This window comes from Polypterus senegalus, chromosome 14 (assembly GCF_016835505.1).
Source record: "Polypterus senegalus isolate Bchr_013 chromosome 14, ASM1683550v1, whole genome shotgun sequence".
NCBI lineage: Eukaryota > Metazoa > Chordata > Cladistia > Polypteriformes > Polypteridae > Polypterus > Polypterus senegalus.
This window is the reverse complement of record NC_053167.1, coordinates 74,061,988-74,085,119: the sequence shown is the minus strand read 5'-3', so window position 1 is coordinate 74,085,119 and position 23,132 is coordinate 74,061,988. Positions and strand designations below refer to the sequence as shown.

The following is a 23,132-nucleotide window of genomic DNA, read 5'->3' as shown; positions in this document are numbered from 1 at the left end:
CAATCACAGATGCGTACACTTTTGCCATGACACAATGCAGCTGTGGCACTCAGTTAAAGAGTTGTGCCATTTCACTGCCACCAAGAGAGCTGACAAAATGGACTCATAGGGTTTTGTGGACACATGGGTTCTCCCATCAGAGTAAATCTTTGCGTTAGACAATGCATTCCCATTTTCCTGGGGTCCAGTATTCCTTACCTAATCCTTCTTTTTCTCTGAAAAAATTAGAATTTTTTTTGGACCACTGGCTGTCATACCCCACACCCATAAAAGCATTCTCATACACCTCTTTTGGCACCATTGTTTTACTTTGTTAGATGTTATACACTCAGTGGTCACTCCAGCCTCACAAAATTTTTTGAAAAGTGGCCTGTATATGATATACCCAACAGACACTTTTGTGTGATGGGATCCATATTGTCACCACATTCAAACTCACATATACATTTAGCCTTTCTAATACCTCTATGAACTGCACACAATCCACTGTTGTCTACACTAAGCTATAATGTTATACTGTATACTTAATGGCCAGTAAATGTATTGTGTACAATGTAGTGACCTACACCATGCAATCAAATTGCAAAAATCTTTGCAAAGTATTTAATATTACCCTACAGAACCCCAAGGTTGTGAATAGTACATTGTATGCTTTTAATTTATTTCATAAGGAACCCTCAACAGTGTATGGGCTCAGGGTATGGTGGGTTTACAACATGAAAATGTGTCAGGTGAAAAAACAAACAATCACACTTGAAACTTTGCTAAACCTGGAATACTGCCGCATTTGTTTTTGTCAAGCCATCATTTTTTATAAAATTGTTTTATTCAGTTATTATTTTTAATCATTTTTAATCTGTTAATTGTATTCTGTTTAGTTATTCTGTAGTATCTATGTATGTTTTGCAGTTCTCTTATGTTGCTTGTATTTTGTGCATGACTTCCCAAGAGGTGGGGCCACATATTCATCAATGTTAAAGGACCACCCCCAGCTCTGTTAAAGGATGGTGGGATTTGAAGTCCAGTGTGGTTCATTTTGAATGTGCTCTTGTGTTTAGTGGTTTTGAAGGATTTGTACTTTTTTGTTTTGCTTGATTTTCTGAATGTTTGCTTCTGTTTATGGTTTTCAATTTGAAGATTGGAATTGGAGTTTGGTTGTTGTGCACTGCATTTTAGGCAAATCCCTTTGCCTCCACTTTGATATTTTATTAGCATTTTATTACTTTTGCTATTTTGTTCATAAACATCCTATTTTATACAAATTATTTGTGAAGTACCTCTTCTCAAACTGGAGTTTTCATGGTTCTCCATCTGGTATGACATACTTCAATTTTCTTGGGACTTTTGGTATTGTTTTGAAATTACAAGCCTGACCTGCCTTCTGAAGCCTAGCAAGGTCTAAAGCTTCCCATTTTCCAACAGCCAGGCTTGTCCTGGGGTGAGATCTGTTTATTTCATGTCATTTTATGTGACCCTCAATTGAAATAAGTGGGTCAGAAAATTAGTTTACAGATTTCAGTTAGGTTTTCTGACCCATTATAATGTGTCTTCTATTATTTGTATGGCCGATGACAAGACAGAGGAAGCCAAGTGTATGAGCCTGAGTTTCCTATATTGAATCCCAACTTTGATGGAAGCAAACTGTTTATTTATTTTAAAAATTGGTATATGTTTTAATATCCAAGACCATGGTCCTCAGCCGGAAAAGGGTGGAGTGCCCTCTCAGGGTTGGGGGCGAGATCCTGCCCCTGCCCCAAGTGGAGGAGTCCAAGTATCTCAGGGTCTTGTTCACGAGTGAGGGAAGAATGGAGTGTGAGATCGACAGGTGGATCTGTGCAGCGTCCGCAGTGATGTGGGCTCTGCATCGGTCTGTCGTGGTGAAAAAGGAGCTGAGCCGTAAGGCAAAGCTTTCAGTTTACCAGTCGATCTACATTCCTACCCTCACCTATGGTCATGAGCTATGGGTAGTGACCGGAACAACGAGATCGCGAATACAAGCGGCTGAAATGAGTTTCCTCTGCAGGGTGTCTGGGCTTTCCTTTAAAGATAGGGTGAGAAGCTCAGTCATCTGGGAGGGGCTCAGAGTAGAGCCACTGCTCCTCCGCATCGAGAGGAGTCAGATGAGGTGGCTCGGGCATCTGATCAGAATGCCTCCTGGACGCCTCCCTGGTGAGGTGTTCCAGGCACGCCTAACCGGGAGGAGGCCCCGGGGAAGACCCAGGACACACTGGAGGAACTATGTCTCCCGACTGGCCTGGGAACGCCTCGGGATTCCCCCGGAAGAGCTAGAAGAAGTGACTGGGGAGAGGGAAGTCTGGGCATCTCTGCCTAAGCTGCTGCCCCCACAACCCAATCTCAGTTAAGCGGAAGAGGATGGATGGATGGATAGATGTTTTAATTGATGCAATGTTGTTTATCTCAGGATGGGCTGGGCCTTTGAAATATGTAACCACTGAGGAGATACCAGGAGCTTTGTGTGCTCTGTTTCTAGCTGACTTTTTTTCTGTGTTTTTGGAGTTAAATCTGGTCCTCCAGGTTGTAGTTGCTAGGAAACCTCTGCTGTTCCAAAAACTGTGAGCAATTATTACAGAAAGACAACAAGGTGGGTAGTGGATAATTCAGAGCAGATGATCCACAGCAATACCCAAGAGCTTCTAAGGAAAATGGGTCAAATATAACAAACATAAAGCCTGCAATACAAGAGCCTAAACGTAAACAATGAGTGTGACATAAAATGATGTGGGACAATATGATGTACAAGTCAGGCCACTGGAACCGTACAAATGCCCCGTTTCCAAGTTCATTTCTGTAGCTAGAAGGGTACATTTCAGACATGGGTCTCATCAATAACCTAAGTAAGCCCAGTTTGCCCAGCAGATTTAGCTAAAGTTAGACATGGTTTGCTCTCATTAAACACTGCTTTGTAGAATCACACACCACACAGTTAAAGAGCAACTGTATCGCCACCTCACACATGGCAGAGACTTGCTGTCAAGATACCGAGCGGAGTTTGGTCCGTTTGTTTGCAGAAAGACCATTAATTATTACAACACAGAAAACTTGTGACAAAAATCTGCACCATAGACAATAATGATAATTTATTCTTTTAATTGTAAACTTGTATTTTCTGCAGTTCATTTATTTATAAGAATCATTCAGCTGTACTAATTATAATTCTTTACATTTATAAAGCACTCGTCTCACTCCTCAAAGCACTCTCCACAAATGGAGGACCTAGGATGCGAACCCAAGATCTCCTTACTGCAAGACAGATGTACTACCATTGTGCCAATATGGTCCAAAGTTCAGATTAAGCCATAACATGACATGAAATAGGTTATCATCAGTCTGGTAAATGACAACAATGTGTAGCCACTTTTGTACACAGTGCAGTCCTGCAGCCATTCTTACTAGGATATACTCCAACTCCAAACCACATAAGATAAAGTCACACTATCAGCATGGAAGCCACCCAGTCAGTGGCATAGCGTGGGTGTCAGCCGCCCGGGGAGGATGAAAATTTCGCCGCCCCCTTATTTAGGTATTTCATTTTAAAAGACTAAAATATACAGTAATTCTTTGCTGCCCCCTAAAAGTGCCGACCCTGCCGCCCCCACTACGCTATGTCACTGCACCCAGTAATTCATTTTCCAATCCACTCACTCCAAATTCAGGGTCACTGAGAGCCAAAGCCATTCGTGCAGCACTGGGCACAGGACAGCAAACAACCTAAGGCAGGCTGACTTTCAATGCTCTCAGTTTTTATTATTGTACCTAATTTATTTGCAATCCAAACAAGTTATTAAAAAGAGTATCTTGTTCAGGCAGTGTTTGTATTGGATAAGGCATATATTGCAGGTTTGACTCCCCTCTCTAATTTGTGGTGTATCCTTGACCAAGTCACTTACAGTAAGCTGCTAAAGTACCCACTATAAAAATTGACAGCAGTTTTATTCTATATCATTAGGATGTTCTTTGCTATGGAAAAGTACTATACAAAATAAACTTTATCTTCTGTTATATAAAAGTTGGGCTATGGGATATTTATGGAGTTTCATACTATTTTATTGTTTTTATTACTATCCAGTTTTAAACTTGATTGTGAATGATCATGTAGACCATTAAATCTTTAGTAGACCAAATGATGATCTTCCTTCTACTCTGTACTATTCTCAAAATATTTAATTGTATAAAACGTTTGATAATGATATACTGTATATTCTGATTTTGGCACAACCTCAAGTTACGGCATGTGTACCACATTAAAAGCCTTAACCTTTTCACCATCATCATTTTATTTTTTGCGATGATAAACATGGTAGAAGCCTGCTCAGCTGGTCTGATAAAGTCTGTTTATCCTCAGAAACTTCTTCCACTTCTTCCTGGGATACCCCGACAATCAAAAGACAGTTGACTGATATAGCATTTCAAGTACATCAGGGGTCAGCTCCTCAGTCATTTCCATCATTCACCTTTTAGACACTAGAAATGATATGATAGGTTTTTACAACTAGCAATGCACTGCATCCAATGTCTGTATAATTTACTGCAATGAGCAATTGGCAAAGTTCACCCTTTCTGACATACAAATTTATTATAACACTCATCAGGGCCTGCATTAATACCCCTAGTCATTTTTGTAGCCATCACTAAGACAACAAAAAGTTTCTTTAATAAGAAAGAATACTGTAATAACTCTTTCCACAGATGTCCATTCATGCCAAAATCCATCCTTCTAACCTCATAAACTCTTTCTGCTGCTTCTTGTAAATGCACTGCTGCCACACTATTCTCTCATTAATTATGAAACAGTCCAAACTTTAGTTGTATCTTTCTGTTGCTTACATTTTAAAATAAATCAATGAAAAATATCAGTTACTGACTTCAAGTGTGCTCGTATTATCATAAAGTGATGATGCTAGAAGGTGATGATTTTTTTTATGCCTTTGGTGAAAATGGAGGAGAATTGGCTGCATTAGAAGTGGGTGGTTTGTTTTTTTAAGATAGCCAACCCTCAAAAAGCACTTTTTGGAAATATAATCTAAATGTTTGATGCACTATCTGTAGCAGGGTAAGTAAATGTGATTCTTAAATCATTTTAGGTTAATTTTTATATAAGTATCTTATAGGACAGATGGAAGGCAGAGTGGTGGCTCTGAGGCAAGGGATCTGCCCTGGCAATCGGAAGGTTGCCGGTTCGAATCCTGTAAATGCCAAAAAGGGACTCTACTCTGTTGGGCCCTTGAGCAAGGCCCTTAACCTGTAATTGCTAAGCGCTTTGAGTAGTGAGAAAAGCGCTATACTGTATAAATGATTATGAAGTAGTGATGTATTGACACAAGTGCTGTAATGAGTTTATGTATCCCAAAGGGTCAACTGCTCTTTAAGATGACCTTTGTGTTTGTTCCCAAATGAGGACATTTTTACTCAGCTCTGTCACCTAATTTGACACAAGTACACATTTACTTGATTCCAGACACTGGCATTTTGCTTCAGTTTAGGATATATAGCAGGATAAAAAGAAAGTATGGAGCAGCAGAGAATCACTCTTCATTACACCATAAAAACATAAAACTAACCTTGCCACAGCTTTATAATGTATAATTATGTAATGCTTCCAGAAACTGTTAGTATTTACAGTGTCTGTTTTTACAGTCTCATTTGGTATGACTAGCTAAATCTTTACTGCACAGAACCTTGCTATCCTGTAGTAACATGTATGGCCTGACTTTATCACTGTTGTTAGGTAATGAGTTTGATCCATATGCCTCAAAGAGCTGTGTGCATTGTTCATAGGAGCAGGCTGTTTTGAATTATTCCGAAAGAGATGAATTGGTTAACGTTGGCTGTTACAGTTGGATCCTGCTACAATTTTTAAAGCTGTTCATTGGATTATCATCACATGATTGGATGACTCCGAGTGTCATTAAGAGGCAACCCAGAAAAGAAGGAAATGACACTAACCAATCAATCGTATTGTTTTACTTGAAAGTTTTCAAAAGCTTGTGTGAGCCTCTATACAAGTGTACTAGGGGTGGGCATGCTGAAAAGAGATGCATTTCTGAGTTCAATATTGCTATTCTGTTGATTTTTTTTTAAATCCACTGTGGTTACATTTTTCAACTCAATATATTATTCAGTTTGTCTGGTGTACTATGCATGATTCCGGGCTGGGAATGTGGTGGTGGATGGAAGGGGGAAATGAAAAATCCAAACTCTAGGTATTTCATTAGACACTTCCTTTCATTAAAGATTTAAACGTTTTGCCTTTTCACATTCTTTGCCAGGCAATGCTTTTTGCTGTGGTTTCAGGGTGAACAGTGTAACTTTCCTGTTAGGTAACTATTTATGCTGCAGGCAGCATTTTTTATAAATGCCATGCACATAGTATGCACACAGCTTTTATGATGTTGTATTCTTTAAAGCTAGACATCCGTCCTTTTTTATTTTTTTATTTGACCTTTTTTTCTGGTCAAGTCCTGTTTTCTCCTGCAAGGGAGGAGGGGCTTGTCTCAGCTGTAGCAAGCACAAAAGAGAATTTAAAGCAGGACTTATCTGTGCCTCTTTACAGCAGAAACCCTTGGGTTTGGTAGGAGATCGAGCCACTTGGAGAAATTTAAAGGAATATGGCAAGGCAGAAGTTTAAGAGCTTCCAGGATCCACATTGAAGATACTGTAGTCTGTAACTAAATTAATGTTTAACTACTGGAATGCTATCACCATGGTGGCGCAAGAAAAGAGTGTGGGGCAAAAGTGGTGGGGAAAAATGTGAGTTTCTTTGTGGAGAATACTGCAGGAATTAAATTTTCTTTGATGCTTATAAAAAGACAAAGCTTGTCTGCTCTTTAAAAGGTTACTAACTTTAGGTTTTATGCCCAGTGCCAAACCCTGTTTGGTATTGATTCTTCTATTACATAAATGGGCTTGCGGGAAAGCATCTGTGTTTTATGGGTTACATGATGCCCTAATTACATGGTGCCCCAATCTCATCTTGTCTCAGATGTTGCTGCAGGACTCAGGAGAAAACACTGCAAATTATATTTGGTAGTGTTATAAAGATAATTAATGTCATTCAAATTAGATTTAAAAATGATATGTATCATAACTCTGTATTGGCATTAAATCCTAAAAGCAGAATTGTTTCATCATATTATGGCCTAGAATTAATGTCTACCAAGAAAGAGGTCAGTTTATTAAATACTTACACTCACTCAACCGTACTGACGTCAGTTGTTCTCTTTGACTTTATCGTATTCTCAAGGAGAGAGACTCAGCATGCACTATTAAAGAATCTGTAATTATTTTGTGCTGCTTCCATTTTTTTCCTCACAGCTTAGTCTGAAAATAATGCAAGGTTTAGCTACTGGAATGTTATCACCATGGTGGCTCAAGAAAAGAGTGTGGGGCAAAAGTGGTGGGGAAAAATGTGAGTTTCTTTTATCGTACTTACTGTATAACGCCATGCCACAGAAGGAGTGTAACACTTGAGTGTTGATTGTTGTTGTGAACTTACTGACTACAAGTAGCCAATTGCATTGACTAGTTCAAAAATCTAAGCCTTTTATTTGAATATAATTTATTGTAAACAGTACAGCTCACATTTATTGTCACTCATACAAGATACATTGAATTTCTTAAATGCATGCTTGAATAGTCTGTTACATGGGGCACAAATCTTGTGTCCTTGGTTATTTACAATATTACAACACAATAAAATAGGCCAAAAATACATCTCACTTGTTCTGCAATCCTGGGTTTCATATACAGTACACTAAGAAATCTAATTTTAATGTAGATTTTTAAGCCTGATGTGAATTGTGATTTTTAGTGTGAAAAGAAATGCTATACACAAATAAAGGGAAACCACAAAACTATGTCAATAAAAGAGTAACTGTGAACTGTGCAATTTATAGCTCCACATTATGTGCAATACCTCTCAGAAAGTCTAAAAGCAGCAGCTGTCCATATGTTGGTATTAACTGTTGCAGGCAGCAATTTAGCCAGACATTGGCGATTCTAAAATCCAAATTGTCCCTAGTGTGTGTGTGTTTGCGCGCCCTGCCTGGGGTTTGTTTCCTGCCTTGTGCCCTGTGTTGGCTGGGATTGGTTCCAGCGGACCCCCGTGACCCTGTAGTTAGGATATAGCGGGTTGGATAATGGATGGATGGATGTTTTGATTTGACTTCACCAACAAAACCACACAAAAGAATGTAAACAGTACATATAAAACAAAGGTAGAAAATGTGTGTAGCTGCATCTGGGAACTTGGTTAACTGTTTTGAAAGCTGGGGAGGTTTTCATCAAAGACACAGGACTCATATTTTTATCTACTATATATACATAAAATCTTAAGCCTAAAAGTGCAACGATTTTGTGCAGTGATTTTATGTGACATTTTTATGTCACGTTTTTTGTCACACTTTAAATCTGGCTTATTTTAAATCCTACATAGGTATGTTTGGTATCATTCTTTTCAGAATTATCAAACTTTAATGTGATGTTGTTAGATTTTCAGATTCTTATTCTGTTTTTAAATTATAAACTAAAAAATATCAAGAACTCACGTCCCGAGAGATGAGACTTTGTGCCAAGAGATTTAACCACACACCGGGCCGGCAATAAAAGACAAAGAGTAGGACAGCTGCTGTACAGGGTTTTAAATGTTTGAAGCACCACATGAGATGCAGATCACGCCGCCGCCGCTGCTGCAGCAGTTCGAGCAAAGAGGAGGTAAACAAAAAACTATTTGTATCCCACTGTATCACCATTTCAGAAGAGCAACCACGTCTCCTTGGGGTGCGTTCAGCCCCCCTCTTCACAACGCAAGTGGCAGAAAAGCGAAGTGGCTGGCGTTTAGCGCACACTGTTGGGGGTTGGTGAGTGAAATGAGCAGGGAGCGAACCCCATAGTTTATTAAATATTTTAATAACATTAAGTCACATTTAAAAATAACAGTGATAACGGAATGTGATTAATATATTAGTAGAGTATATAAAAATACATCTTTTTAATAGCACTTTACAATACCATTGTAATGACTTCTTCCTTGACTCATGTTTTTTCTCTTTATTAATTTGCATATTATATTATTTATTTTTAAACAGTTCATTCTTATTTTTATATACTTCCGGTTCTTGCTACTTTGTGTTGTGCTAACCCTTTTGCACCTATGATTTCCACAGAGAGTGGTCCTTGAGGTTCAGCAAATTACATCATTGGTGCGACTGTATAAAGTTTGGCGTGACAAACTACAATTATCTAAGTTTTATAGATTCTGATTAAAAGTTATGTTTTGGCTTTGATGATCACTCAATTAGTCTTCTGGTTACGATTCCTTGCCTGTTTATTGGCTGTTCTCATAGGCATCTTATTAATTTTGATTGCATTTCAGTGTCAACATTAACAATCATGTAATTAGCAACTGAGTGAGTGTGTGGTACCTAAAATAGTTTTCATACACACCAGATTCCAAGTCAAGTGATGTAAAAATTGCATCGATTGACATACTGTTGTTAGTTTTTGTTTGCAGATGCTCCCTGGCTATTTGCAGTTCATATTTCATAAATATAAAATTTTTACCTGTACCTGATGGAGAGTTAAGTCTATGTTGTAATCAACTTTTTTGGACTTTTTAATAACTTTCATTGAAAATTTGGTTTGCTTTCAGGAGAGGGTAACGTATGTGGGAGAAGAAGAAAATATACAAACTGAAATAACGTATCTCATGGCAAATCTGAAAGAGTAAATTAATGAGTTGCACGGAATGCCTTATTTTAACATCCATGATTTTGAAAAATTGCCAGTGTTTTTTAAGTGGGAGTTTTTGAATGCTGAAAATATATTGTAGCGCACTCTATTAAAACATCTCAATGGAAACTGAACTTTACAAACAAGTTTCCCTGAGGAAGAATAAGAGTACCAAATTTGAATGGAGTAGCTGTGTCACTTTACGTCAACAGACAGACAGACAAAAAGATAATCTTGTGGCTCTTTATACAGACATACCTACAAACCAAATTTAAAATCATGTGAGACCTAAAGCCAGTCTAAACTGACCTGAGATCCTGACAACTTACAACTCAGTGTTGAACCTTCTCTGCTTTCTATCCTAGTTCAATAAACTGGTGGGAAAGAATTGACTTTATACCCTTAGTTTGAGCCTACTTCAAAGTTACCTCCAGGGAGCATTTCTAGGAATCTACATGCAATGCTGAAGTCCTTTGGTCATGCATTTAAAGTTCTCTCTGGCAGTCCCAATGGCTGCTGCACTCCCAAGGCCCATCTGCTATTTAAGGAGCCTGGTAAACTCCTGGGCCTCTTCCCTAATAATAATTGGTTGCACATTTCCATGTATAAAAAATAACAAGCCACCATGCTGCCACTTGTGTTCTATTGGTTATTGTCTCCCACTGTCACTCTTGTTATTGTGGTGTATCCAAGTGATGACTGTCCAACAATACTGATATGACCAGACAAGGAGCCATTATCATTGCAGTCTTAACATCCCAACTCATGAGTATGCAACTACTATTGCAATCCCTACCCGGCCTCCTTGCACACCTGCCATTCACAGCTTCCCTATCATTTGGGCAATCTGTCACAAATTACCTTCTGATTAAGGGACTGGTTCCACTGAAACGTTGTGCTCCAGGACCATGCTGATCTACACATTCCACGTTCATGAAGTCAACTTTTTATGTGCTTTCAAATAAAAAGGTTTGAAAGCAACCACTTTATTAACAAATATAAAATTTACTGCTGCTTTAGACTAACGTCAAAGGCAACTTTCTTCGCCTCTCTCAAACCAATAAAGGTGGGAGAAACTATTTCCCATCTCCATAACTATTGCAGAAGATTACAGAAAGTGCAAAATGGCACTGCACTATTGTGCTAAAGGATGAACGTTTCACATTTAGGCAGAAAGAGAATTGTAAAACTGCTGCATTTGCTCTTCTATGTAAGTGAGCCTGCCAGTGATAGTTATAATAAACTGCTGAGTGTTTTCCTGTTTTCCATTTTAATTAGGTTTTTAGGCACCGTGTTTTAAGCTGAGCGGATGTTCTGTTGCACCTCATCTAAATATTAGCAGATTTTGAGGTAACACTGAAGAGCTTGGGGATTTAGAGATACAAAACTTCAAGGCTGCCATTGATGTTTCAGCACGAATACCTTAGTGTTTTAAGCTGTGCACTCAGGCATAAAGATAACTTTTTTCTGGCAGAAGATCACCACTTGGAAAAGAACAAAAAAACTTCCATGACAAAAAATAAAAACATAAACTTGTTTAACTTGCTCACATTCCAATATTATCTAGATAGATGAGTCATCTTTGTAAAGAAAATTGAAAAGAAAAACCCTTACACGTGAGGCCTTTCATGGCATATATTAAATAGGAAATAATCAGAGAAGATTGCTTTTTACCATGACCATTATAGTTCCCAAGTCACTCTCTCACCTTTCCATTTTCTGACTAGCTTCATCAAACTTAGAGCTGCATAGACACGAGGAAATGGTTCAGACCCCACACGGGCCTCATTTCAACCAGTATTCACCTCTTTAACAAAGTAAATATCCCTCTGCACTGACCAGTGTTGCTTGTGTTGAATGATGGCTGAGCTGATGGTATCCGCTGCCGTCTTATGCAGTTGATCATGGTGCCACTGATGCACCCCTCTCCCAGGGTTTTTGGGCAGGTGCTAAGAATATTCTTCAGTATCCTTGTCCTAGTTCACAAATAGCATGTCGGAGTTTCAGTTTTGCCCCACCTGTAGCAGTTAATTCGATTGAGGAGCACGTCGTAGACTTACTGGACTACTATTTTTATGCAGTGAATTTCAGCCTTCCATAACTATGTCCAAGATATCTAGTAGTCCAGATCCTGATGGACAGAGATTCAATTTATGCTAAATCAATTTCTACCTTGTTCTTTGTGTGTTTTAACACATCTGCATTTATATGTGTACCAGTTCTGTGCTTAGCAATTAGTATAAACTATACTTGTATTTTAACTGAGAGTTGTTCTTTGTGCTCTGCACCTGTACCCATTGAAGAGCGCTGTACAAAAAACTAAGTTGTTGTTGTTGATTCTATCTTGTCTATGCTCCTTACAGTTTTATCTTCACCATTGTGCTGGCACACAATTCCTCAGCCCCAGCTTTCACCTCTTCCTAGACCAGCCTCTGTCTTATCCTAACATTGTACAGATGGAAAGCACCCAATCCAGCTTGCCCAGTTACCACTTGCTTCACTGGGCTCCCTGTGAAGCCACCATGACTCAGCCAGCTCTATAGCCACCTCGGCCCTCCACTTTCTCCTTGTTCTCACCTCAATCCCAACTTGAGAGACTTTAGGGAAACTGGACTCCTTACATTGCAGTGCCTCAGTCATGCTGCTGATCAGGAGTTTAAGTTTATTGCTCCACATGTAGAAGGTGTTGCTGCATAAACACCTGAGCCCCTAACCACCTGCACGAGTTCCTTTCAAAGCCCAGCCTTTAACAGCGGAACCTTATATACAGTACCTGCATGGGCCACACGATCCTTGAGAGAACTGCATGGTAGATCCAAATCTTTAACTTACCTGGAAGCCCCGACTTGTCAGCCATAGCCTGATGTCACTCCAGTTCTCATTCCGTCATCTTAACAATACAGTATCCACTTTAGCATTATGCTCTGACACAGATTGCTTAGTGGGAGAATTTCAGCTGCAGGCAAATGAGCCATAACATGCCCTGATCATTGTGCAGTGACAATGACACTATTGGTAGTGACGCTAGATACTCCAGCAAAATGGATGGAGCTCCAGAGTTAATGACACCTGAGGCATTAATGTAAGTGGAGGACAGTGAGAACAACAAGTGCCTTAGGCCAGTAGGTGGCAATGGCCAGATCTATTGCTTTATAATGGATGGCTAAACTGTTTTGGCCCTGCCTTTTAAGTGGTTTTTATTATTTGTAAATTACAAGTATTTTTTATTTATTTATTTATTTATTTATAAAGCACTTTAAAAACAACATCAAGGCTGACCAAAGTGCTGTACAATAAAAAAAAAAAACAACATATCAGACACACAAAACCAAAGGGTAAATGAAACAGAAAAACATAAACATATAAGAACTGAAGAGATTCTTAATAAAAAGTATACAGATAGCCAACATATCATACTGGGTTAAAAGCCAGAGAGTAAAAATATGTTTTTAAATAGAATTTAAAGACAACTAGCGAAGGAGCCTGCCTAACGTGCAACAGCAAATCGTTCCAGAGTTTTGGGGCTGCAACTGAAAAAGCCCGATCACCTCGGAGTTTGCATCGTGCCTTGGGAACACGTAAAAGCATTTGGTCTGCTGACCTGAGAGAGCGAGACAGTACGTAAGGGTGGAGCAGTTCCAGCAAATGAAGTGGGGCACAACCATTAAAAGATCCATCCATCCATTATCCAACCCGCTATATCCTAACTACAGGGTCATGGGGGTCTGCTGGAGCCAATCCCAACCAACACAGGGCGCAAGGCAGGAAACAAACCCCGGGCAGGGCGCCAGCCCACCGCAAGGCACACACACCAAGCACACACTAGAGGCAATTTAGGATCACCATTGCACCTAACCTGCATTTCTTTGGACTGTGGGAGGAAACCGGAGCACCCGGAGGAAACCCATGCAGACACAGGGAGAACATGCAAACTCCATGCAGGGAGGACCCGGGAAGCAAACCCGGGTCTCCTAACTGCGAGGCAGCAGCACTACCCACTGTGCCACTCCCATTAAAAGATTTAAAAACAAATACAGGATCTTAAAATGGATTCGAAAACGAATTGGAAGCCAGTGAAGGGAAGCCAGAATCGGGGTAATATGCTCATGCTTTCTTGTGCCAGTTACACCAGCTGTAGGCGAGCAATGGAGGCCTGGCTAATTCCAAAAAGAAGCACATTGCAGTAATCTAGACAAGATGTTATAAAAGCATGTATCACTGTTTCAAGGTTACGCTTAGACAAAACAGGCTTGATTTTTGACAGCCGCCTCAACTGGAAAAAAACAAGATTTTACCACTGCGTCCACATGGCTATCAAGTTTTAAATTGGAATCCATTTTCACACCTAAATTTGTGATCATGGATCACCTGGGGCTCAGACATTCCTGAACCTGGGAATGGTCTTTAGGCTTTTCATAGAAGTAGTTTCTGGCCAGGGATTAAAAGCAGTTTGTGACCAGACCTGATAGCTGCCTGGAGAGTTAATTTTGGCAAGATCTCGACAAGTAGGTAAAAAAGAGATGTCAGAAAGTACTGGGGATGTTATATTGAGACCACTATTCTTATTCTTGAGTTGGAAAGTGCAGAAAGCACCCTTTTTAATATGACAAACATGCAAAGATTGTATTGTAAGGCCATTTGTTTTTTGTCCATTTTCTGATTTGTTTTGTATTATGTGTACCATTTGTCTGACCATTTTGGCTTCCATGACATTATTTGAGTTTGGGGATTGTTCAAGATGAGTCACATGATGTGTCAGATGCAGGGATTTCACTGGAAACTTTTTGGTTTATTATCAACAAGGCCATATGTATTCTCGTGATATTTCCCTCTACTTACCCTTTGTCTATTTACTTTAAGGGTAAATGTACTGGTCAGGTTCGTTGCCGAGTGGGTCTGCTGTTGCACTTTAAGATTAACACACACATACATTGATATGCCCATACACACACAAACCCTAACCACAAAAGTACTGTATGAAAGACATAAACACATGCACGTTATTCCCTAGAACTTTAACCCACACAAGTATCGTTCATATGAATAACACATGCACAGTCCGCTTTTTCAAACAACGTGTGATGTCTTACATATATCTCAGACCTAAATATTACCTTTGGTCTCCAAGAACATATTCAAACAAACAAACATCACTGGCTATAGGCCATTTATCAACCAGTGAATGTTTTACTTTAAAGCGCTGTTCATTACTGGACAGAACTCTTCATCTGCAGCTCGATAAACCTTGCAGCTTGGATCATATGGCACTTCCTCACTGCTCCAGGAGCTCAAAGATATCTACCTTATTACAGTACTTCAATCAATGTAAATTTGAACACAAAATATAGAACGTTAAAAGCAGTGTGGTATTTATTATATACTGGTAGAGAAAAGCATAAAAGAAAATGTAGATAGCAAAGTCTGGATATATATAGTCTTTAGAAAGAGCTTAAGAAAAGTTAAAAGATGACAAGGATGAATGTCGCAGGTGGCTTGTGATCTAGCACTCATAGTTGTTCATTAGATGCTTTTTTGACGATCAAATGGAAACGTCCACACATTGATGTCTCTCTATTCTCTTCTGACATTGCTCTGTTCTCTTCTCCTAATGTCTTCATCCCTAATGTTGCTCTTCAGACAAGGCATTTTTATTATAAAATTCTACGCGGTTAGATACACCTGATTGGCTGGCTGTCAATATGATGAATGGATTTGCTCAGATTCTTTAATCTGTAGTACGTCCGTTTTTCCCAAACAATTAAACTTTTGATGTTGCTTAGTACTACTGACATGTCTTCCTTTCCTAGGCCATAAACCAATTTAGCAACTTGTTGTCCGAGATCTCAGGTTTTAAAGTAATCAATAGCCTGAGGTATCACCTCAATTGCTGGTCAATTCAAACAAATGGTACTGTGATTTAGGAAAACAGGTTGCCTTTGATCTTAACTGTTCATGCAAATATTAAGTTCATTTGTTGTTTTGTCTTGAACAAATGAGTCCAAAATTTACAGATTTTGTACCCCACAGCACCACATGCATTGAACATTTGATAACTCTGTTTACTGTGTTTTTGAGTTTAGGTTTTTTGTAGTATAACATCTTTTAAATTAAGCAATGTGCTCAGTTGAGGGAGAGCTGTGCTGACTAACCTTTTTGTTAATTTTACAAAACGTTTCTTAAATAATACACCATTATTCACTTTTATACTAAACTTGCAGGTAAAAGGTTTCTTAGCAGAAAACCCCATCTTACAGGATATATTAAGTCATACCATGGTGTGAAGGTTGGGTGCAATGCTTATAGAACCCACACAGGATTGTGCTAAGACTATGGTAGTTAATCTTAATATACTGTAATATAACAAATAAGCGTTTGCATCTTAAGAGACCATTATTTTACAAGTAGAGTGTGCACCTGTGACAGCAGATGAGAAGAAGGCTCTCTTTAAGTAACGTAAGTGATTTTAAAACCAGGGCATTGATTTCTTCTTGCTGCCCCTTCTACATGTTATTTATTAGTGCTATAATGGCTTTCTGTTGCCAACTAGTGTCTAAGGTTGTCTGCTAAGTAGGGTTGCCAACCGTTTTTTAAATTAACGAACAGTCCGTAAAAAATGTACCAAATTCAACTTGTCCGTGCTTAAAAAAATTAAAAATAAAAAAATCACAGTCCATAAATAGCTGTGTCACTTTCAGCGAACTAAACGTTCCAGTGAACTTGTGTGTCAAGAAATTTGTGCAATTTTACTATACAAATGGATCCTAAGAGGTTGTGTAAATATAACTTGTGATATGTAGATCGCTGCGGTGGGCTGGCGCCCTGCCTGGGGTTTGTTTCCTGCCTTGTGCCCTGTGTTGGCTGGGATTGGCTCCAGCAGACCCCCGTGACCCTGTATATAGGATATAGCAGGTTGGATAATGGATGGATGGTGTGGCGAGTCGCTTGGGCTGCGACCCTGCCGGAACGCCTGGAAGGACCGGGAGGTGACATGTACGTCCTCCAGGCCACTAGGGGGCAACCGCCCTGGATCAGAGGAGCACCACGGGAGAAGAACAAGGAGGCTCACGCCTATTGGGACCCATGGCCACCGCCAGGGGGCGCCCTGAGTCTAAGAGGGTCCGGGACTGATTTACTTACGCCACACCCGGGAAGATGGAGGAGGATCCCTCCAGGAATGCCTGGAGTGCTTCCAAGTGCTCTCCCGACACTTCCGCCACACCAGGAAGTGTCGTCAGAGGGAGCACCTGGAGCACATCCGGGTGAGAATAAAAGGGCCCACCTTCCTACAGTCTGGGAGCTAGAGTCGGGAGTGGGAGTGGGACAAGGCTCCCGTGGAGAGAGGAAAGGCGGTCCAATTACAGAGAGAGAAGCCCGAAGGGGTGGTGATTGGTGTGAGGAGCACAGTGTGTTGTGCGGGACTGTTGTGCAAAGTGGGAGAAAATAAAACGTGCCTTTTGATAAAGATCTGGTGTCTGTCTGGTGGTGTTCAGGCATGTCTCACAATGGATAGATATGTACTGTAGATCAATGAATCTGCGTTGCAGCTGCCTACACAGAACGAAGCCTGCCATGATGATTTGAAAGTGTCCTAATCGGTCAATGTCATCATTCAGTCATCAAAGATTATAGGAGAAAGGTCACCGAAATTGGAAAAATGGACCAAAAAAATTAGTGCTCATTTCAATCAGCTTGGACGAAGGACCCCCATTTTATGCCATGGATACGATTGGAAAAGCACAACAGTAAACCTACATTCTGCATATGATACAAAAATCACTTTCTAGTGAGTCAGGTGGTGTGAGAGATGTGCGTTGCCACGTTAGTAGTATGAAGCAAGACGCGAATGCAAAGGCAAGGACGCAGCGATCGGGAATAGCTCATCTTCTTGCAAAAGAGCGCCCTAAAATAAGGATATTTTGAAGCACAAAGTAACAAACACATAACTGAAGATGGTCAACTTTGTTATACAGAACAGTTTAACTTTCAGCATGCTGGGTGACCCCAGAGAATGCGCTGGCGACTGGTTTCCCGACTCGAAAATAGTTAAGAATGGGAGGTGTTAATGCCCCAAGTCCTCTATACTAAAGAATGCTTTAAGCAAAGAACTGAGGCTGGTTTAGCGAATAGACTCAGAAAAGAGCCGCATACTCTTCAACTGGATGAATCTACGGATATTAGTAGATTTGAAACTTGCAATGGTTGTATTTTTTATTTATTTATTTTTTTTTGGACCTTGAACAAGGTAAAGTGCAATTTCGCTTTTATCGTATGGTAGATATAGAAAAAGGTGACTCCGACACTAATTTCAATGTGATATTGAGCTGTTTTCTGGAAGACAGCATTCCACTAATAAAATGCAATTGCAACTGATGGAGCTAATGTGATAATCGGGACAAAAACCATCATACTTTCGCGATCCAAGGCTTGTAGCGCAGCGTGTTTCACATGCACTCCTGCTGTCACGTTGCAGCGCCCTTCTCATCTGATGCATATAAAGCTTTGCCCAAAACATTACAGCAGCTCTGCCGATATATATTCAGCCACTTTTCAAACAGTTGCAAACGAAAGCAGCTTTACAAAGAGCTCGAGGCTGATAAACTGAAAATACTGAAGCCTTGTTCCACTAGATGGCTCAGTTATCTTGAATGTATGCATAGGATCCTTCATCAGTATCATGCCCTTATAAGTTACTTTAAGTCATCAGATGAAAATGACTGATTGGTTTCTGTGGAATGGATATCTCAGCAATGGTCTGATGGTTTTTAGCCACACTTAGCCACACTTTTTACTAATTTCAACAAGATCTTATAACACTGCTCTCATATCTAATTAAACCTTCTGCAATAGCTAATCTGTCTGCTGAAGATCTTACAGAATTTAACATCATAGTCTCAGAAAAATATCAGGTGAAGCAGGGTAGGATACTACTACTGGAGGATCAGGATAAGTAAGCAATTGATAGGTTTATGAATGCTGATATACAGTTTTATGTCAATTCAGTGTCCAGTGCACATATGTCGGTCAACAATGAAGTATTGAAGCTAGCAAGAGTCCTTCCAATACAACTCGGTTTCAGCAAGCTCAAGTGATTGTTGTCTAGCTTGCATGCTTCTTCCCATAGATTGTGAATGAAAATGAACTTGACCAAATAGAAAAGGAATTCCTGGAGTATCAAGTTACTGGCATGTCGAATATCACTCAAGATGTGGCAGTTGACCAGTACTGGCAACTATAATAGTATCTCTTGTCCAAACCCTTGGTAGAGAAACACATTTTCCCTCTCTGTCAAGGACTTTAAAGAGTGTTTTTTCTTTACCACACAGCACAGTGGAAGTGAAATGTATATTTTCACATAAGAATTTGATAAAGTCTGACATTAGAAATTGACTATCATCTGACATGCTGAAAGGGATACTGGCAGTGAAAACAACAATTAAAGAGAGTAAATGCTTTCACCCCACTGAAAACTTGAGTTATGCTGCAAATATGACCATAAATGCTGAGCCGGAAGCTCTGCTCTATAGAGTAAGGACATAATTAAACTGTCTTAACATCTAAATACAGTGTAAATAAAAAATATGGCATGTCAGTAAAAACAGTCAGTAATTCCAGTAAAACAAAGCTTTGATTTCAGTCAGTCAGTCAGTCATTATCCAACCCGCTATATCCTAACAGAGGGTCATAGGGGTCTGCTGGAGCCAATCCCAGCCAGCACAGGGTGCAAGGCAGGAAACAAACTCCGGGCAGGGTGCCAGCCCACCGCAGAGCACACACAAAAACACACACCAAGCACACACTAGGGACAATTTAGGTACGCCAATGCACCTAACCTCCATGTCTTTGGACTATGGGAGAAAACCGGAGCACCCATGCAGAAACGGGGAGAACATGCAAACTCCACACAGGGAGGACCCAGGAAGTGAACCCTGGTCTCCTAACTGCAAAGCAGCAGCGCAACCGGTTCGATTTCCATTTTTGTTTTTTTTTCCTGTGGTTAACCCTAACCTTTGTAAGGTTTTTCTGTCTGGATTCTGCTGTCTGTATTATTGCTGTATAACAATAATGACAACTCCTTACCAGACTGTGAGTATGGACTATCAGGAAAGACTGAAGAAGTTGAAAGTCTTTTACACCCAAAGTAATTTGAGTGACAGCCTAAAAAAGTGTTTCAAATTAAAAAGAAGTAATGGACCTTGGAAGTTGATCAAGAAGTAAATTTTGTAAAAGTTTTGGGAGAACAAATAAATGCTGCAATGCCACTGGACAAGTTACATCGGCCAGGGACGAGTTACCAAAGTGTGAGCTTGCATTACATAATCAGTAGCAGGAGCACTTATGAAAACGGCAACTCTGCAAAGTCATACCTTTTTCTGCCTTGCTGTGTCTTAAAGCCAGCAGTACTTTTAAGGGTAGCAAGCTACGAAAAGAGCTTGAAATGCGCATGGCCCCATTGGGTCAGCGCCGGCAGGCATTGTGCAGTGTTACAATACATTGGACACATAGTCAGCTAGTGTAATAAACAGCAACACCTAGGAGAACTTTAAAACATGGCTGAACAGGAAATTATGAGCTGTGGAGGGTTAAATTGCCCAACATGACAGTGCTTATCTTCAGAAAGTATGATTTGCCAATAGCTAGAATGTACAGTTGCATTATAGGAAAGAACACTGCACTCATTTTTCTTCAGTTCACAGTATACTTATTTGGTTCAGCTGAATAATGTAATATATGTATTCCATGGTTTAATTAATTAATGAAAAGTAAACTGAATTTGGTCTTATGATTATGATAAAATTTAAAATATGGTGTTGCAAGTCCAAGACTTTAATGTGTCTGCTATCATATTTGTGAAATGTTTTAGACAAAACATTCCTTTCATTTGATATCTAAACCATTTGTACTATTGGGTATAGAAATTAGACAAAGCAATTATTAAAAAAAATATGTCTAAAAGCTTTGAGAATTATTGGCTGAATGATGTGTGCTGTAATAAGATTATAAAAGACAGCCTTGAAATTAGATTCTTTGAGACACAAGTTTCCAGATGCTTTGCTGATGATGACGTATCTCGGTAAGAATTGCTATTTCAAAGTGATCACAAGTTTTAGCAGCATTAAAGGAACATGTAAGAGGTACTTTACTTTTCTCCTGTCTGGCAGAAAAAAAAACAAAACTCCAAAACATAACCCTTTTTCCAAGTATTCCAATGTGTACTGACAGGCCCTTATAATTCTGGATGTCTGTTTAAGAATGTATCATGGCCTTCCCCCAATAGACTACTTTGTCTTATTTTGACCCACACTGTGCAGACATGTGCTAGCCTGCATTAGCATGTATACAAATCTGCCTTTAACTCTTTTAGGGTTGATGTCGACTTTTGTCAAAATTCAGGAGTAGAGGATGGTAATCAGCTATAAACTGCAACAAAACTCACTGTTACATTTTAGTTTGACTCTCTTTGCTAGAAACAGAGTTACATGGCTGTGTTGATTTAACCACTATTCCCTATGTGTGCATGAGTAGCGAAGAGCAAACAACCTCCAAAATGGCACCGACATCTGCTGAGAGACCAAAGCGAATGTGCAAAGCAAAATACTCCATGGACATTTTACATAATTTTGTTGAATTGGACTTCAACTTGTTGGATTCAGAGTTTGATCCAAGTGATCTGGAGATGGATGTCAAAAATGAAAGTGAGGTACCAGCATCATCTGATCGGTCTCCAGCTGATTATGGTGCTGAACACTTTTGTGTAGCTGATGTGCCTACAGCAGCGTTTGCCTGGGAGGACAACCACTTATGATGACAAGAGGTACAAACCATACTGCATCACATTGCAACCACCACCCACCTGCTGTGTGAAGACAGCCAGGTAGCTGGCCCACCGTGTATTCCTGCTGACCATCGAGGTGACCCCAACGTAGCCAATGCTGCCAAACATGACGAACATGCACCAACAGCAGCCACAGCACATAGCAACAGACATTTATTGTTGACTTATGTGTGAAACCAACGCTTTGTGTGCTTTTTAGAGTTTTTTGGAAAAAAATATTCGGCCAAACTCAAAGAGTTAAACAGTATACAGCATCTTAAACTTCATCCTGTGTGGCTGCAGACTTCTTCAGAATTGCATCTCTTTATTTATTTAGACTCTGCGTTTAATTAATTGTTCATGACATGAATTGCCGCATTTGAGTAACTAACCAGGAGAGAACACATTTTGTCATCCTTTTTATAGTTAAAATGTGTTTCCTGCAATTGATTCTTAACATTTGCTTCCACGTAAGCCAGTGTATTAACAATTAGCAGCTAGATATGTGTAAGTAAGAGCACCTTTGTGTGTTTAGCTGGTCCTAAGTATAAAGTTGTTGTATATACTGTATCTCTCTATTATAAAAAAAATCTTGGAAGGAGATGAGACGTGATTTTATCAGAGAGACACTTATACGTGTCGTGAGACAAATCCACGCCGGGGCTGGAAATAAAGGACAACGAGTAGATGACAAAGTAGAACGTCATAAAGAATTAAAAAATGTTGCCGCGGTACACATGCAGAGCAGATTAGAGATAATGGAAGTATGAAAATTCGAAAGTCTCAAAAAAAGGATAGCAAAAATCGCATTAGCGCAAACAAACGGAAATTATTACTTGATGAAATAACGGAACAGCGAAAGGAGATTGAGTATATTGTTCAGATTTAAACTTTAAGTCGGAGACTTGTAGATTGTCTAATTCGTGTTGCCAGCGAGCATTAAAAGATTCCAAAAACAGTGGCACAGTATGAAGTCCCGTGAGATGGAGACTTGTAACATGAGATTCTTTCAAGTCACGCTCTACTTACAGCTATTTTCAAACAAGGCCACGGTCATCTAACCTCTCAGTCGTGTGGATGCTTTTGGCAGACACACTTCCTGTGCTCTCAGCTCATAAATTTTATCAGGACAATAATTTTATACGTTCTAAATGACATGTCAACGACTAAGCGAAGAAGAAACAGCATGGACAAACATTTGAAAAAGCCATTTTATTTATTAGAGAGAAAGAAATGATATTCACTCACAGGCAGTTAAACATTGCAGTGTCATGTAATTGGATGTAAGTCCAAACACGGAATCAAAATTCAGTGTGACCTTGAAGAAAAGTCAATTCCAAGTATTGTTTTTACTGAAGTTTTAAAGTACAAGTGAAAAAAATGCATTTGTAACTATTTCCATGAAAATAACAATCTCTTAAAATTGTATATCTGGTTAACCAAACCCGGGGGTGGGCGAGCAAAGCGGGCAGGGGTGGAGCCCCCTAGTTTAGGTATAAATAAAACAGCAAAATGATAGCACACGCCATCAGAATATTCTGGGATCTGAAAATATATAAAATATAAGTATAAA

The 23,132-nt window shown here is 39.6% G+C and overlaps 1 protein-coding gene and 1 long non-coding RNA gene across 3 annotated transcripts in view; one reads left to right on the top strand and one right to left on the bottom strand.

Annotated features, from left to right (window-relative positions):
* Window positions 1-23,132, top strand: part of LOC120514223 (volume-regulated anion channel subunit LRRC8D-like) — a 68,640-nt gene that overhangs the window by 1,916 nt on the left and 43,592 nt on the right. The gene's annotated exons all lie outside the window — the stretch shown is intronic.
* Window positions 1-23,132, bottom strand: part of LOC120514227 — a 79,605-nt gene that overhangs the window by 54,282 nt on the left and 2,191 nt on the right. The gene's annotated exons all lie outside the window — the stretch shown is intronic.